The sequence below is a fragment of the Agelaius phoeniceus genome, chromosome 3 (assembly GCF_051311805.1).
Source record: "Agelaius phoeniceus isolate bAgePho1 chromosome 3, bAgePho1.hap1, whole genome shotgun sequence".
NCBI lineage: Eukaryota > Metazoa > Chordata > Aves > Passeriformes > Icteridae > Agelaius > Agelaius phoeniceus.
In genome coordinates, this window is record NC_135267.1 from 36812458 (window position 1) to 36829366 (window position 16909).

The 16909-nt window shown below is 43.5% G+C and overlaps 1 protein-coding gene across 6 annotated transcripts in view; it reads left to right on the forward strand.

Annotated features, from left to right (window-relative positions):
• Window positions 1-16909, forward strand: part of HPCAL1 (hippocalcin like 1) — an 80819-nt gene that overhangs the window by 57822 nt on the left and 6088 nt on the right. The window contains exon 3 of one of the 6 annotated variants that reach the window (XM_077175070.1): window positions 11320-11442. The exons of the other annotated variants lie outside the window; for them this stretch is intronic. The gene's annotated coding sequence lies outside the window, so the exon portion shown is untranslated. The remainder of the gene's footprint in view (window positions 1-11319; window positions 11443-16909) is intronic. 6 annotated transcript variants of the gene reach the window in all.

Sequence of the window (16909 nt, forward strand, 5' to 3'; positions counted from 1 at the left end):
GGAAAGGCAGAGAGAGTTGGAGTTGTTCAGCCTGGAGAAGGGTCCAAGGAGACCTCATTGCAGTCTTTCAATATGAAGGGGCTTATAAAAAAACATGGAGAAGGGTGGGGTATTTTGAGGGGCCTGTAGTGACAGGACAAGGAACAATGGTTTTAGACTGAAAGAGGGTAAGTTTAGATTGGACATAAGGAACAAATTTAATGTGAGGGTGGTGAGAACCTGGAACAGGTTGCCCAGAGTTGTGGATGCCCCATGTCCTGAAGTATTCACAGCCAGGTTGGATGGAGCTTTGAGCAACCTGTTCTGGCGTAAGCTGTCCCTGACCATGGCAGGGGGTTGAACTGGATGATCTTTAAAGGTCCCTTCTGACTCAAACCATTCTGTGATTATGTGATTATTTCAGTCTGATCTGGTGCCAAAATTTGCATCTGTTTACTGGCAAGGACTAATATTTATACTGTACTTTAACAACTGTTGGCACTACTGCTTGATGAAGGTAAGCAAAATTCCTCTGAGTGGAAAAACTGTTCTTCAAGTTTAAGACATGAGACCTCTAATATTTTCAGTCATGGTAAATGTAGTGATATTTAATGGACTGGGAGGCAGCATAGGAAAAAGGACCATAACTTTTTTTTTTTTAATTTTTTTTTTTTGCTTGCCAAGCATTGCCATTTATCAGGCAGCTCCTCTATCTTAGCCCACCTTTAGACCTGCTAAGGACTGACTTGAAAGGACTCTCCACCTCATCAGTGCAGGGTGATGTTTGCTGCTGCAAAATGTGTTTCTGCAGCCAGCTGCTTGGCAAAGCAGGGAAGCCCTATCAGCTGCCTTTCAGCTTGAATTACCCACTTTTTGGCACAGCAACAGGCTCTATTTGGCCCAGTACATAGTGCCTGGCACAGCAGAAGCAAGATCTCAGCTGCCACTTCTCTGCATTGCAGCAGGAGCTCTTCAGCATCGTGCTTTTGTTTTGGGGCAGTCACTGGCAGGTGTTCCCCCTTGCAGAGCTGGAGCAGTAGGCTTTGCCACTAGTTAATTTTAACTTGTACTAGCCTTGGATGTGCTCTTAGTGAAAAAATGGGAGTTCCCACTGCTTGCGTGAATGCTTGAAACTGGGCTACTCGTATCAAATGTAGCATGGTCTGGAGTGTGTGCATGCATTTCCATGGATTTCTCCTGGAAAGCTGCAGGCTTGGAAATCCTGGGAGTAACAGCATCATCAAGAAATTGGATGTGTTTTAGTGAGGTTATTTGTGGGCAGAGAGTGGTGCTGTTTTTCAGGAGCTCTGTGAGCTTTTCCTGAGGTGCTCCCAGCAGCCCCTGTGAGCTTGTGGTGCAGCCTTGAGGAAAGTGCTGCTGCAGCTTCCTCCCTGCTGAAAAGAGCACATGGTGGAGAAGCACTTTCCATTGGAAAAGTCAATATGGGGGGTTTTATGCACACACACAAATTTTCTTCAGTGCCATGCTGAGACATTTTTAATGAGTCACATATCAGCAATGTTGGGCCATCAGAGTGAGTGCCCAGCTGAGCAGAGCTGTGCCTGGCCAAAGATGCCTGCATGCCCCAGTGTACATCCAAATGCCATTATGGCATAGCCTGAAGCTCTGGCAAACTTGGGGTATTTTTGCACAGTTTCTCCCCATCCATTGGCTTGCACAGTGATCCAGTCCAGAGGGACTTTCTGGTTTGCAGATCATGTTGTGTTATTCTGGTACAAATGCTGCTTGGAGCTAGGGGAAGAGTTGTGCTAGATCACCATGGGTTAGAGCAGCAAGGACACATTTCTTTCGATGTAAAATTTCTTTAAAAAGGGAAAAAAGTGCTTTTCTCAGCAGCAAATCTCTCATTGACTACAAGCACCATGGATCTGTAAGTGTACATGAATATTTGCTGAACTGTTTCTGCTGCCCCTACAGTGGATCCTGAAACTCCTCACACTCCAAGAGGCCTGCAGCCTGCTTGAAGCATTCAGGGGTATTTTCAGTCACCTTTTCACTGCTTAGTGAGGGGGGATTTCTTTACTGTATTTTCAGATCAAACTGCCTGATGGACTTTCTGCTTGTTTCAGCTGTTCCTCAGATGTGCCAGATCTGAGTCTCACCCTTTATGAGGAAAAAAAACCTGTTTATTTTGAATAAAATAGAAATATATGTGTGTAATACACAGATCCTGAATAGCAAATAGAGAGTGATTGTGGTCTCCCCTAGTTGAGGGTGTGGTTACATTTGGTTCTTTGGTTGGCTTTGTCCAGCCCTACTATTTTGTTTTTAAAACAAATAGGCTATTATTCCCTGTTCATGCACTGGATGAGTGATAAAAGTGGTCCTCCTCATTCACCTGTCACTGGGAGCTAGAGAAGAAACTGGAAAAATCCTTGTATGACTCTCACTACTAGGTTTTACACGTGGAGATGTTCCAGTAATGTGCTGGATCACTTACATCTTGGCATTGTTTTTCCTCTGAGCTTTACATCTCATCCATTAGACCTTGTCAGCAGATGGGTTTTGAAACTCCACATTCAGGGATCAGATCACGTATCTGGTGCCATGACACTGCCATTTGCCATCAGCTTGGAAAAAGATCAGGATGTCATTCTGAGAGAGCAGGACGCCCCTTTGGATGGCAGGAACAGAAAAGGCATGAAACAGAGGGGTAGTCTGCCCCTGAACAGGGAAGAAGCTGCTCCCTGGAAGTGTGGAGGAGAGCCCAGGCAGAGCTGAACACAGATTGACCCAAGGCACTAAGGTCAAAAGGCAAATCCCCTTCTTGGAAGCGTTCCCAGTGCAGATAAGGAAACTTGGTGTTGAGATGGTGCGTGCGGTGCCAGGGGTCAAGAGGCTGTCACTGCACAAAGTGCAGGGGAGGATTTCTGTGACACGGGGACAGGACACTTTGTGTCTGAGAGGAGGCAAGAAGAACCTGCTCAGGTAAACTAGGAAAGCCAAGGCTGATGTGGGAGTGATGGCTCTCTATCCCTGTGTGCAGCAGAGGGGAAGTTTCAGAGAAGACAGTGTTGGGACCAGAGCAAATGTGGTTACCAGCACTGAATATATTTGAGGTGAAGTTAGAAGTTGATTTTTGAGCCAGTAGAGGAATGAGGCCTTGACTGGAGTGGTGGGAGCAAAGCCTGGCTGGCTTTTGGGATAAAGCTCAGGAAGAAAGCCAGTGACTGACACTATATCTGCCATATCAGGGCCTGAACATAGTTTTACCGAGAGGAGCAGCTTGTCTTCAGGAATACTGGAAATAATGAGCATTGACTGCATTAAAGTATATTAAGCTACATCCACTCTGACATAGGTCTGTACAGAAGCCATTAGGACAAAGCTGAGTAACAAAAGCTAGTAGGACATTAGGACAGCTTGGAAATAACAAGAAATAGAGAAATATATATATTTCTATAATAGCTGTGTTGAATTTGCAGGAATAGTGGCAATCAACATCTTTGCTTCAGTGCATGCCAGTGGTGGATATGCCTTTCCAGGGCTGGCAGTTGAGCAGTTCTGCTTCTCTCACTCTTGGCTGCAAATTTGGTGTTGGCATGGGCTGCTTCTTACTGCACTTTGTCTTATTTCAGCCCAACAGTAATGCCGCCCCCCACAGCAGAGTGCTAGTCAGATTGCCATGGGTTGTGAATTAGCAGGGAAAATCCAGGAATTTTAAAAGAACAGTACATTTATTGAGAGCAGTTTGCTGCCCAGTGAACCCAGAGCCTAGCAGATAATTGCTACAAGAAGTAGTTTTGACTCTTTTGCTGCTTTGTAAGGCAGGACGGCAGTTGAGAACTTTCTCTCCCAAATTTGGACCAAGTACAATTTCAATGGCTGTCTCGGCAGGTCAATATCACAGATGTCTGTTCGAAACTGCTGGGTAATTGCTTTGTGCAAAGACATTAATGAAATAATTGTTTTCCTCCAGGAATAGTAAATTTGCTTATTCGATCCTATGAATCCCATTGAAGAAATGGCAAAGCCATTTCTTACTGTAGCTGAAATGTATGCACAACTCAGTTCTTTCTGACCTGCCTGTAGCTTTGTTTTTGTTGTGAGAATATAATTTGGAGTATATTTTTCCCCACATTGCTTCTTAATCTGTCTAGCCTGATATTTTTCAGACCTGTGGTTTCCTTCCTTCTCTTTCTTATTTTCTATTATTAAATCTTCCACACCACTGAAAATGTCTGAGATGTAAATTTTAGCAATTTTGGCACAGCACAAGTCTTCTTTTGGGTTATAATCAATGGATGCTCTAGCAGACTAAGGACAGGTTGAAAAACAACAAACAGGTTTCTTGCTGTGGGCTGATGCTCAGGATGGAGAACAGGGAAGATTGGGGTTATTACAACTAGTATGTACCCTAAAATGAATGGATAAGCTAACTGATGTGGTACTGTACAGAGGAAAGATCTGGATGGTTTGCAAGTATGTATTATTGTATTTAGGGTCTGATTCTGTTACATCCAAGCAAAGTAAATATTCCACTGGTATTTGTTAGGAGGGGGATGGTTTTTTGTAAGTGCCAGTCATTTTCTCATCAGTATTGCTCCCAGTCCTGACTCCCATGTTTATGGTCTGTGTGTGGGACCATATGAGAGGAGGGAGAGAGGCAAGGCTGGAAGATCCCATATAGCTGCAGAGGTGGAGAAGGTGGAAAGGAGCTGAGGGGGATGGAACAGAATGAATGTCTCTGTCCATCAGAATAAGCATGCTGCTGCAGCCTCATAGGCCACGCAAGAAAGGGCTAAAGAGTAAATGGGTCTGAGAAATGGCATGATGTTGGAATGGCTTTACAAAGTGTAAATGTACACTTTGATATACCTTTTTCTTCAAAAGATGTGCTTGATGGGCAAGTCTGGCTCTGTACCTTTGGTGGCAGAGCTGAAAGCCCTGTCAGAGGTTTTACAGGCCTTTTTGTCTAGTTGATGCCAGTCACAATGGGATTGTGGGCAGCCCTCCCCCCTTCCCACCAGCACGCTGGAAATTCCAGCAGAGCAGCAGAGTTCCCTAGGAGAGCCCCATCAACCTTCAGCTGGGTCCCAGTCAGACAGGACTTTCTTTCAGCAGAGCTCAGGAGGAGGTTTATTTAAAGACCTGGTCCTTTCTGTGGAGGAAGTAGGAAGCGCTTCCTCCCTGTAGATCTCTATCCAAAGCTTTTGTCCACTTTCTTACAGTCCCACCCTGCTTGGAATCGCTCCAAAAACCAGCACGCAGCCAGAGCTGTGTGCTATTGTTCAGCAGGGTCATCCTTAGCTGCAGCTCCTCTCCTTTTCTAAAACACAGTTTGGGCACCAAATGCTGAAGAGCTCTGTCCTGAGCTATGGCATGTATAAATACCCATCTGTCTACTCTGCCCCACCATCCTCCTGCAGCTGGAAATGTCAGCTGCAGAGGAAATATGAGGGTCAACCTTCCTTTGGGAGGCTGTTTGATTCTTGCCACTGACTTTTAGTTGTGAAACTCAAAGAAGGTCTCAAAATAGGTCTGACAAGTCATGATCTCTGCAATAGAGGGTCAAGAAGCTAAAAAATTAATGTTAACCACAAGAATGCAAGAACCTAAAATGCTTTTAATGTACTACTGCTTACTCTCTTCAGAGCAGGGGTGGGGAAATGTGGGATTATTTCTGTTATGCTGGGTTTATCTCAGAGAAGTCCAGCAGCAGGATCACGCCTGTTTTTGCAGGGGGGTAAGAAGAGTCTGAATGACAACCTCAGTCAGGGGAGAGTGTCAGTTGGAGGATGTACCTGGTTCTTCCATCGTCCAGACTTGCTTCAGCTGAGCAAATAAAACCTCATCTTCCTCTGGCAGGAATCTCTCCCCCAATGCCATCTCTCCCCCAAACTCCAAACATCTCTATCAGTTGTAGAAGTGACTCCTCTGACCCTGAGGGTGGTACATTTGCCGGCCTTCCCTTTTTTTAACATATGTAGTGCCAACAAAGAGCTGTTAGCAGATTTGAAGGCAAAGGGAACTTGCTATTGTGTGCTGAAAGATGTGTGTCACCCCCCAGGAGAAGGCATCACTTCAGAAACTTTCGATTCCTGCACCATCCTCCACCATCAGAGCCCTCCTTTTAACCACTGCCACAGCCTTTAAACACTTTTTTCCTGTTCCTTTCAAGAGGAAAAAATAAATGATAAATTATTGTGTTGATCTTACGCAAACGTTGCATTTACGGAAAGATCTTGTTGACATGGTTTCTCGCACAGGATACCTTCTCCTCCTGCAGAAAAGTTGCTGAAAGCTTTCAGGGAAATAGATAATGTTATCCTTGGGGAAGGGAAGTTTAAAAAAAAAAAAAAAAAACAAGCCAAAAATGCCAGCTTGGTGTGGATCTTGGTTTGCAAAAGATGCAGAATTTGGTTTAGTAGGATTTTTTTAGTCCCATTAGAAGTGGAGCAGACTAGTAGTTGGTACCAGGTGTATCTTAGGTCTTTTCAGAGTCCAGAGTGATAAATTAAGAGGTTACAAAATGGCTGAGGTCAGTATCCTGACCACCTGCTGTGGCCATACCCAGGAAAGCTTATCTGTCCATGGCCTGATATGCTACAACCTTACAGATTAGGCACTCTTTTTGCATTTGCTAAAATGAAGTTCATGAAGATCCTTCCACCTGAGAGAGCAATTTTAAGGGGATATCAGGAACAGATTTTCTCCCTCATCCCCTTCTCCTCATGTGAACATGAAAGTCCATCTTCAGCATCACTGTTGAGAGAAGACACGTTTCCTGTTTTTGCAATCGAGACCTTCACCAATGCGGCACCAAGGCGGTGGGACAGGATGTGCCCCACATGTGGTCTCAGGTGCAGGTCAGCTCTTCTCATCCCATGCCTGTTGGGATGCTTCCTGCTTCAAAACTATCACACCTCCTTCCTGTTACTATACCCAGTTAGGGAAGAAAATACACCCATTTGGCCACTACTGGCATCAATTAGATATAAATATAAAATTCAGCATGATTTGATTTTCCATTTGTTTCTTACCCAGCCTGCTAACAAAGGCTCAGCTCCAGGCAGCCCTCACCCACAGTGCTCAGAAAAACACATTTGGTGTGGGTATTGCTGGGGATGGAGCCCTGTGGTGGAGGTTAATGAGAAAAGTGATGTCTTGAGTGCAGATTGCATGATTTGCTTCCAAGATGATTTGCATTGAAGTGTTAAACGCTACACAGAAATGCCAGAAGAGAGAAAGGATTTTCATAGGGCTGTTCTTGGTGCCCCTAAAATTACCAACATCTCTTCTTTCTCCTCTGATGTGGAGCACTCCCTTTCTTGGAGACAGACAATCATATTGTTCTTCTGCATAATTTATAGTGAATGCACTTAAGAGCAAATCAAACTCTTGAGTGTTCAGGATTAATGGAAGTTGCAGCTACTAAATGTGTGGGCTGGGACTGGAGGTGTCCTGCCACGCTGCTGCACCAGCCTCCTCTTGCTTTGGTATTGACAGCTGGGAGAGTCCAGTCAGTGCTCTCTGACAGCTCAGTGAAGGGATGGTGTCCATTTTTGTAGGGATTTTAGAGGAACTAGTCACAAAATCATATGGTTTGCTGTTTTCTGGAGAAAACTCTCCCATTTTTAATGATGAAAGCTGAAGTGAGAGCTGAGAGAAGGTATTATTAGATCCCTGAGCATCATGCATGGCCAGAGAGATGGTCTGTCATATCAGTGCTGGTCAAAAGGGCCCACTGTGTTTGGGGTCCACCTCACAGGAGCACCACTGCTCATCCCTGTGATCATTTGGTCTGGAGTTCACACCATCAAGGCACTGCCTTGGGCAAACACCCACGAGTGCCCTTGTAGGTGGTTGCCTGTGGGGAGCCACCAGCCTGGGTGTGCCTTGGCATGGGCATGCAGGGAGGACAGCAGGACAGTGCAGGACAGCTGGGTGTCCACATCCCACCATAAATGTTGCTATAATCCAACACAAGGTGCCTGCCATTGTGTTCTCAAGGCACAAAGGCTGCCCTGAAAATGACCTGAACACAAACCTTGCGTCATATTCCTGGTGTGACACTTTGTCCAGGGTCCATGGCTTTCCTGCACAGGATAGTAGTCACTGTAATTTTGGCTCCCTGGTTCTAAAAATTAATTTTGAAAAATCCCTGTGAGATTGGTACAGTTGCATGCACCAACTTGAGTAATATCCTTAGCTATTCTAGAGCTCGGGCTGATTCCTACCAGCAGATTTGGTCTTCTGCTCCTTGAATTGCTGCATCCAGCAGAACCAGGTTCCTTCCTTATGAGTAGGATGCTGTTCTCATGTAGTTATTTCACTCTCAGCTTTTAATTCACATCTCTGTAAGGAGAAAAATCCAGGAAAGTTATACTCTAGGTTTGCTATTAGATTTGAAACTTCAATGTTTTTCTCATTCAACAATAGATAAAATAAATAAATAGAAAAATAAAGCTGTGAAACAATTTGATTACTATTATTTACCACTGAAGGGGAAATAAAATACTGTTTTGAGAAAAAATTTGTTTTAGTATTTTTACAAGGAATTTAACTAGTAGCTTTTATGCTATTTTGAAGTGATGATCAATTAAAAAAAAGGTGCTTTAGAAACCTAGATTAATAAAATGAATGGTTGCATATATATTAGATGTCATATTTTTGGAACAAAACCAACCTGTGTATTAGTAGTAAAAATTGTTAGCCATAGCTGTGAATTTGGAGGTTGAACATGTTGGTAACAAAGAATCTTTCTCTTTTGGTTGATTTTTTCCCCTCCAGTATATCTTAATACTTTTAGTTTATGTTGAAATTTTGTTAGAGCTAGCTAGTTGGCATATCTCCAAAGCCACATTTTGTAGCATATTTTTGATGCCTTAAGTTTTAGCTTTCATATTTTCTCGATTCTGTTCTACATTGGGGTGTAACTCTGAACTTCATATAAAATGTTAGCAAGTTTTCTTCACAGTTTAGTTAGACAAAACAATCCTTTTCCAGCCAAGAACCAAGGATACCATTGCAGCTTCAGGCCCAAAAAGTACAAACAACAGCAAATTGAGGAGAGCAAACTGGGAGGATGGGACTTCATAACCTGAAGCTGTAATTGGACAATTAAACCCAGTATGTAAATGGACCTAAACTTATAAAAGTGTAAAAACTTGTGACTTGGAGTCCATCTTGGGTGTAGCCTCAGCTGGGCTCTTGTACTGCCCAGGGTGTATCCTTCAAAGGCCTTTTAAATAAGTACCTACTTTATTCCTTTAACACTGTCTAGCCTCTGTTCAGGGAGCCTCTCAAGGCATCATTTTCACTAAAGATACACCTGCTAAAGAAAACTTTTTTAGTTAAATAAAAATGTTTCTTTTCACTCTTTGAAAGCAAACCCAACTCTCTTCCCTGCTCTTTTTCAAAGTAGCTACCCTGAAATCCCCTTGATTCCTCCAAGCCCCATATCTCATCACAGTACCTGCTGCTGGGGAAGGAAAGGATGTCAGATCTTTTCCTTGTTTTTTTATTTAGGTATCATTACCAGCGAGGATGGTCTTGCAGACCATGCCTGAGAGCTGGGTATCATCTGTCATTGTCTAGTTAGCCAGTGTCCTTGTCCCCAAACTCTCCATCTTCTCCACAGGAGTGGCTCTGATGCTGTGGAATTAGCTCAGGTGCCATTGGCTGGCTCTTCTTACTGCCAGAGTTTGACTAATCATTCTGAAATTTAATCCGGATTCCTTTCTCTCAGGGCTGTGATTATTCTGTAGAGAATTTTTCTGTGATTTACCTTCATCAATTAAATAAATGCATCATAGGAAACTTCTAAAATCTAATGACAAAACAGCCCAACTGTGCTACTTCTGTGGTTTTAATTATATTAACAACACAGTGCCTTGTGCTAATTTTTGTCACTTTTCTTCTCTTTTTCTAAAAGTGTTCTCTCTGATTTCCCAGTTCCCATCAGGAACCTTCCCCTATCCTGCAGGCCAGCACTCAATGAGTTTTATTAAAAATTATGTAATACAATACTACATTCAGTGAACATGACGTGGGTTTTTCCTCATGCAACCCAGCCTTCTCAGAAAAAGACCTTGTGCACTAAGACATTGTGCAGACATATTTTCCTTGATCTGCAATATTGTGTAAACAAACTGTAATTTTTTTAAGCCTTGCCAACTTTGCACAGCATCTGAAAAAAATAGGACTGGCTGCTTGTCCCTTGGTTTTGTTTAAAAAGAAAGGACAAAGGGAGGAGATGAGGAAAATCCACTCATGATTTTCTTTTCCTGTCTGCAATCACAGGCTGCATTACTGCCCAAACTGCTCCCACCCAAATTAACCCAATTTCCTAATTTACTTGAAATATTTCTGTGCTTTTCTTACTGCATTGGGAATATTTGCCCTTTACAGTAATAAGCTCTCCTCCCTGAGATGGAGAACATCATGGAGAGCTCCCCAAAGAGCTGCTACGTTTCTGGTCCCGACATGGGTCTCATTTATTACTCACTAGCAACAACTCATGGATGTTTGGGGGTAGTTTGTGATTCTTTGGCTTCTTTTCAGTAGCTTGTAACCATACCATCCATGGCAAGCTCTCCTCTGCTGGTGGGGGTCAGTGTTGGTGGGCACAGTGGGCAGCAGTGAGTGCAGCAAGTGTCAGCATCCCCACGCTCTTTGCAGTGTCTCCAGCACCTGGGAAGATCCTGCCACAGGGATCTGCAAGCGCCTCTTCCCCACACACTTGTGATCTGAATGTAAAATGGTTCTTAGGTTAATGTACTGATGCTCCATGTCGGTGACTAACTGATTTTTCCCTGTAAATCAGGAATATAATCCTGAATAAAGTGACTTCAATAGATGGCAGCAACCCAGACACCTGTAAGCGAATTTATTCTGTTTCAGCCTTTGCAGCTGACTCTGTGAAATGACTGTGCCAGCCTTTGTCTCACATAGCTGTTTGCAGGGTTGGAGTATTTGTAATTATATCGTTCTTTGGCAAGGTGAGGGGTAGGTGGCTATTTATAATGGATTTTCATCCCAGACATGGAATCAGGTTTTCAAGACCATATAGTTCCTGGGTATGTGTTTATGGATAAACTTAGACAGTGAGGTGGCTCGAGGTCTCTTTACCAATTCACTCTACCTTTCGAAGAACATTCAATGAGCATATGTGAATTGTGAAACTGAAATGTGGGTGGTACATTGAGTGGTCCTTCACCCACTGTTTTTAATAAACTTCTGAAAATGATTGAACTTGAAAGTAAGTTGCAAATAAGCAATGTTTCTTATATAAATAAAAGCAGATTTAGTCACTGAAAGTGAAAAATTTAAAAAGACCATTTATTTATTTAGACTGGTCTTTTCTTCACTTGTCAGGTTTCGTTTTTCTTTCTGTTTCCCTGAAGGCAGCAACAGAAGCAGCTTCAGCCCCACTTGACAGGAGCCTTTTGCATCTCAAACCCTGCAGGCTTTGAATTTTTTGCGGCATTATTGATTAAGGTATTTCTTTTATCTCACTGCTAAATTATTAGCTTTTCAAGAGGTGATGATACTCCTTTTTGCAATTCAGACTTTATCAAAAGGTGTTACTTTTGGGCCCGTGTCTGCAGCCTGGGAAAATGCGACAGGTGCAGCAGTGGCTGGTATGTGGGTGTCGGCTTTTGCCGCAGGGCAGGAAAGAAGTTCACACGAGTTTACCAGGCAGGACCAGATATCTATAGCAACGTATTTGTATATCCTGTGCCTTGTCTGTTGCAACGCTCGTTGCTTAGGATACTGACATTAAAACATGTAACAAAATCTGCTCTTCACTCTGGAGTTCATTATCTGTCCCAGCCCATGTAACTGCGCATTTCCCCCCATCCCCAGCTCAGATCAGAACCCCTGAGCAGCCCTTGGCAAAGCAAGGTCCAGAGGATGTTGTTATAATGCTGTTCTGCAGCCTGTTGCTGCATGATCATTTTTTACCTAAACATTTGTCACTAGCTGGGGTGTGTGGGAGCCCATCTCCCTCTTACAGCCTGGCCCGCGGGAGCTGGAGGCTTCCTGAACACCTCTGTGTGTGGCTGAGCTGGTGGGAGCTGTTGCTGCTACCCGTGCAGGAAATGTACTCTCAAGGGCGTGCTCCTGAGCTGTGCCAACACAGATCTTCAGTGGCTCAGGCTTGCCTTTGGGCTGCCTGTGGGGAGTTTTTTGTGGTGTTTTGTTTGGTTTGGTTTGTTGTTTGTTTGTGGGGCTTTTGTTTGGGGTTTTGTTTGCTTATTTGTTTGGGTGGGGTTTTTGTTGTTGTTTTTTTGCTTTGTTTTAGTTTTTAATACAAATATCAAACTTTTAAAGATAGAGCCTCAGTGACAGATCTGGTGCTTTAGGTATTTCAATAAAAAAATATTCTACCCCTGTTGAAATGGTTCTTGCATTTCAGACCAACCCAGAGCAATGTTTGCTGCCTGGCTTATGCTGTTAATTTTCTTTGGGTTCCTGCAGTCATGGAGCAGCTTCATGACTATAACAGATTTGACACACTTATTCTGCTTTATAAGTGAGCACTGCAAGAGAAACGGTGCTTCACTTCCCCCCTGCAAAGCAGATAGCTCAGATAATATGAAGAGTATTTGTTCTGTTTCTCTGTGCACTGCCTTTCTCAGCTGGAAAGCACCTCTGTCCTATAGACAGGCATTTCATCAATTTTCCTCTTTTTATTAGCACTAAATTAGTATCCAAGGGGGTTTGCACAAGGAAATACATATCTAAGGAGTTATTCTTCCTTTTGCAGCTGTAACTGATTCACTGAGAGGATCCCATGATGAGCTCATTTCAAGGCAGTTTTGCTTTCACAAGCTTTGCAGTAAAAACCTGGTTTGGTCTCTGGCTTTCTGGGTTACATGGTCAAAGCACACTTCTACCGGCTGTGACTGGTGGTTGACAGAGAGCTCTTGTGAAAGTGGGATGCCCTGAGCTTTGTTACAAGTATTTCAAGTACTTCAGTGTGTGGAAGCTGACAGCCAGTCCATCTGTTGGTTAAAACACAGAATTGCTACTTTAGCTGTTTCAGACTTTGCTACAGTTACTCACCCTGTGCTGCACAGTCCAATCTTGTGGTTTAACCCCAGCCCGCAGTGGGATGAGGATGAGAACTGGGGGGGAAAAGTAAATCTGTGGGTTGAGATAAGAACAGTTAAATTACTGAAATAAAAGAAAATATTATTATAATAAGTATGATAACAATTGTAGTGAAAAGGGAGATAATAAAAAGAGAGAGAGAGGTAATATCCAAGAGAAACAAAGGATGCACAGTACAATTGCTGCCCAGTGCCCATTGCATCCCTGAGCAGTGATCAGCCCCCTGCCCTGACAATCCCCCCCAAGTTATATTCTGACCATGACAGCATGGAGTGTCCCCTTGTTCAGTTCAGGGCACCTGTCCTGGCTGTGCTCCCTCCAAATTTCTTGTGTACCTTCTCACTGGCAGAGCACAGGAAACTGCAAAAGTCTTTGACTTGGGGTGAGCACAGCTCAGCAACAACTAAAACTTCAGCATGCTGTCAACATTATTTTAATTCTCAAATCCAAAACACAGCCCTGTGCCAGCTACTAGGAAGAAAATGAACACTGCCCCAGCTGAAACCAGGACACCAGTGTGTGTCTTGGCCTCAGTAAAAGACCTTTTTGCTCATTGTTAGGCTTTTGCTATGAGATTATTGCTGATTTTTTGTAAGCCTAGAAGGACAGAGTTTACATTCAGGTGGGAGTTCTCTGGCAGCTTGGTTTTGAGCCTGGCTAGAAGTAATTAGAATTGGAACAGGTGCCACATAATTTTAACAAAAATTTTGGTGTGAAACTGGAACAAAAGTGCATCTGCATTTCCCCCTGTTTAAGCCTTACATGGCCCGGGGTCTCTTTGATGAGCAGTGATTGACTTGCTAAGGCCTCAGCTCTGCATTTAGACAACCAAGATGCTCCTTGTCTGATCACCTCAAGGGCATTCCTTCGATTGTTTTTCTTACTGCTGTGATAGAGCCAGATGCTCTGAGGGTTTTTGCTCATCAAGGAAAGCAGGGACAGACCTTGCTGCAGTGTATGTGATATCTCTTCCCTGGATTTCACCTTGGTGTGATGGGAATTGAGGGAAAGGCAAGCTGTGCTGGAGTAAGGTCTCTGCTAACTGCCCAGGGCAATGTTGGGTGCAAGGATGTCTCTTCTGCTTTGCTTTCTACACCCACTGCAATAAGTGATTTAGCTGGTAAAGGCTTGTTAAAAAAAAGCAACAAAACACAGCTCTAATCACAGGACTGACCAGAGCATCCCTCCCTGTGATTTCCATTAGCAGCCATCCTCTGAGTGGTCTTGTGGCTAAATCAGCTGCTGAGCCTCTGGAAAGTGATTTGATGAAAGCATTTTATAGCAATCGAATGAAATGTCAGTTGGATGCCAGCAGCAGGGGTTGCTGTCATGATTAATGAGATATTTAGGCATTTCATTTTGAAGGAGCTACCTGCAACACAATTTACATCAAAGCTGGTTTTTTTAGATGGGCTTTAATAAATTAATGTTAATGTTGGTTATTTAATTATTCACATGAAATTGGTTACAACTGCAGGATTGCATTTGGGCTGAACACGTTATGAAGCCTTTCAGAAAGCTCATATGCAAAAAAAGGTTGTGTTCAGAGCATTGCACATCTTCTGATATAAAGTGATGTGAAAGAGGAGGAAGGGTTGAAAGGGCCTGTAATCTTTTGAATGCAAAGATTGCTTGAATATAGAGGTTTTGAAGCTGATATTTAATGAGCATCTCTTCAAATAACAAGATGTATCTAGGAGAAGTAGTGACATCTAGTTCTAGATTTATTTATTTATTCTATTAATCTAGAATTATTACCTTACCTCTCTGCTGTCTAGGGGTGTCTATTTTTTAAGGGAACAGGAATGATAAAGATATTACAGGAATAGGGAAAGATTAAAACCTCTTTTTAACTACCAGTTGTAAGTTTTTCAGTCCTTAACCCTGAGAGTCAATAAAGCTGAGACAATTTCTGCTTATGTGTTAAGTGGGCTCTGCTGTTCCTCCTGCCCCTCTCCCAGGGAATTCTGAGGCACTGGTTGGTGAGGCAGGGACTACTTTTCCAGACACTAGTTGTTACAAAGCACCTGAGAATCATGAAGTGGAGGGGCTCACTGAAGGCTGGAAACTGCAGACACCTCCTCACTCAAGGAGAGGAACGTACTATTACAATTTCTGCTCTTTAAAGAAATGGATCACATCTGATCCATTATTTGCTCCAGGCTGCTCTTTTCTGCAATTTGACTTCAGCAGACTGGAATACTGTGTTTTCTGCCCTCGGCACTGCAAGGATGACTATCTGGAGCAGAGAAGATTTGAAGATGGAAAGGCAGTGGCAGTAGCTGAGAGTTAGTGGTTTAACTGGAGGGCAGCCTGATGCTCTCCTAGGGGTGATAATGGCAGGGACCAGGAGCTGTAACATCCCTGCAGGTTGGGAGCAAGCAGAGGCATGTCAGGTATATGGAGAAAACTCTGCAATATAATGGAAAAAATAAAACTTTGGAGTTGAAGTATTGGCAACTTTTCTGGAAAACAGAAGTGCTAATGATAACACAGTTGTCCGTTAATGCACGGAACTAACGAGCAGCTGTTTGTCTCTGAGCATTAAGCCACAGAGCAGGATGTGGATTTTTTACATTGCTGGGGCAGTGCACAGACTAAATGGAATACAAATAAAACAAGCTTACATTCTGCTGTAGAGCAGCTTATTTTTTGCTGACCTTTAGCATTTTAAATTTTTTTGGGTTCTTATGCACGCTTGGAATTTTTACTCTCTGGGAAGTGCTTAGCCCCTGTTTTTCCTGGTTTCTGCATGCTTTGCAGCCCAGCTCTTGCAGTTTCCAGGTAGTCTGCAGTGTTGGCCTATGACTAACCTGTCTTCTGCATTGGCTCTGAGCAAACGCAACAGGCACAACAGCCTGTGCAGAGAAACATCATTTATGCAAACCAGTCACAGGGGTTTGTGCACACTTGTGAATAAACTTCTTGAATATGAGGAAGCTCAACCTCTAGCTCAGCAGCATAGTTTATATTGCTAGGTAGCCATGAAAGACTGCAAGGGATAAAAGTAAGAAATTATCAAGGTTTTGTTTTTTCCCTGTTGTTGCCTAAGTGCAGAATGAACATCTTTCATTTTGCTAAAGGATCTCTCCTATTGCTGGGCAGTCTCACCTTGTGTGGCACAACATGGGCATTGTCAAGAGAGAGGACAGACCCAGCCCTCTCGTGATATCCTGATGAAATTCTGGATTTAAATGTGCTTTGGCCCTGGTGAGGGAATATTGAACCTACTGAAAAAGCTTCTCTAAAAGTATAAACCCAAGTAAACCTGAAAAGAGTTGCTTTGCCAAACATTTTGCTTTAAAAAGCCTTATTTTCTGGGCGGGCTGGAAAGGATGAAATCCCTTGTACTGGTGCTGCTGTAGCAGTGATCCATCTGCTCATGCTGCCTCCACGTCTGAGAAGAAGAGGGAGAAGCCTTTTGGGGTGCTGCTGCTGAGCATGAGCTTACCCTTGCTGCACCCTCCTGTGACCCTCAGGTGCCACAAGGAGCACCAACCAAGGTCCACCATACAGGACCAAGCTCCCACTGCTGTAGGGCAAGGGATGTGGGGAGGGAGGAGAAGCTGTATAAGCCAAAGGGTTTCAAAGAGCATCTGGACAATGCAAACATGACGGGCACAGAGCCACCTGCCCTTCTTGCTTCTTGTTCAGCTGCATTTACTTTCACTTTTGAATAGATGGATTTGTCTTTTCATCACTGCTGCTGTCCCTGCCTGCTCCCGCCCAGTCATTGCAGCAGATCGGCCTGTGTAGGAATCCAGAGCTGGGCATTGCAAGCTGTGTGGTGGAGGAGTGGGATTGCAGCACAGAACTAAAATATTGAGCTTTATTGTTTACCATATAA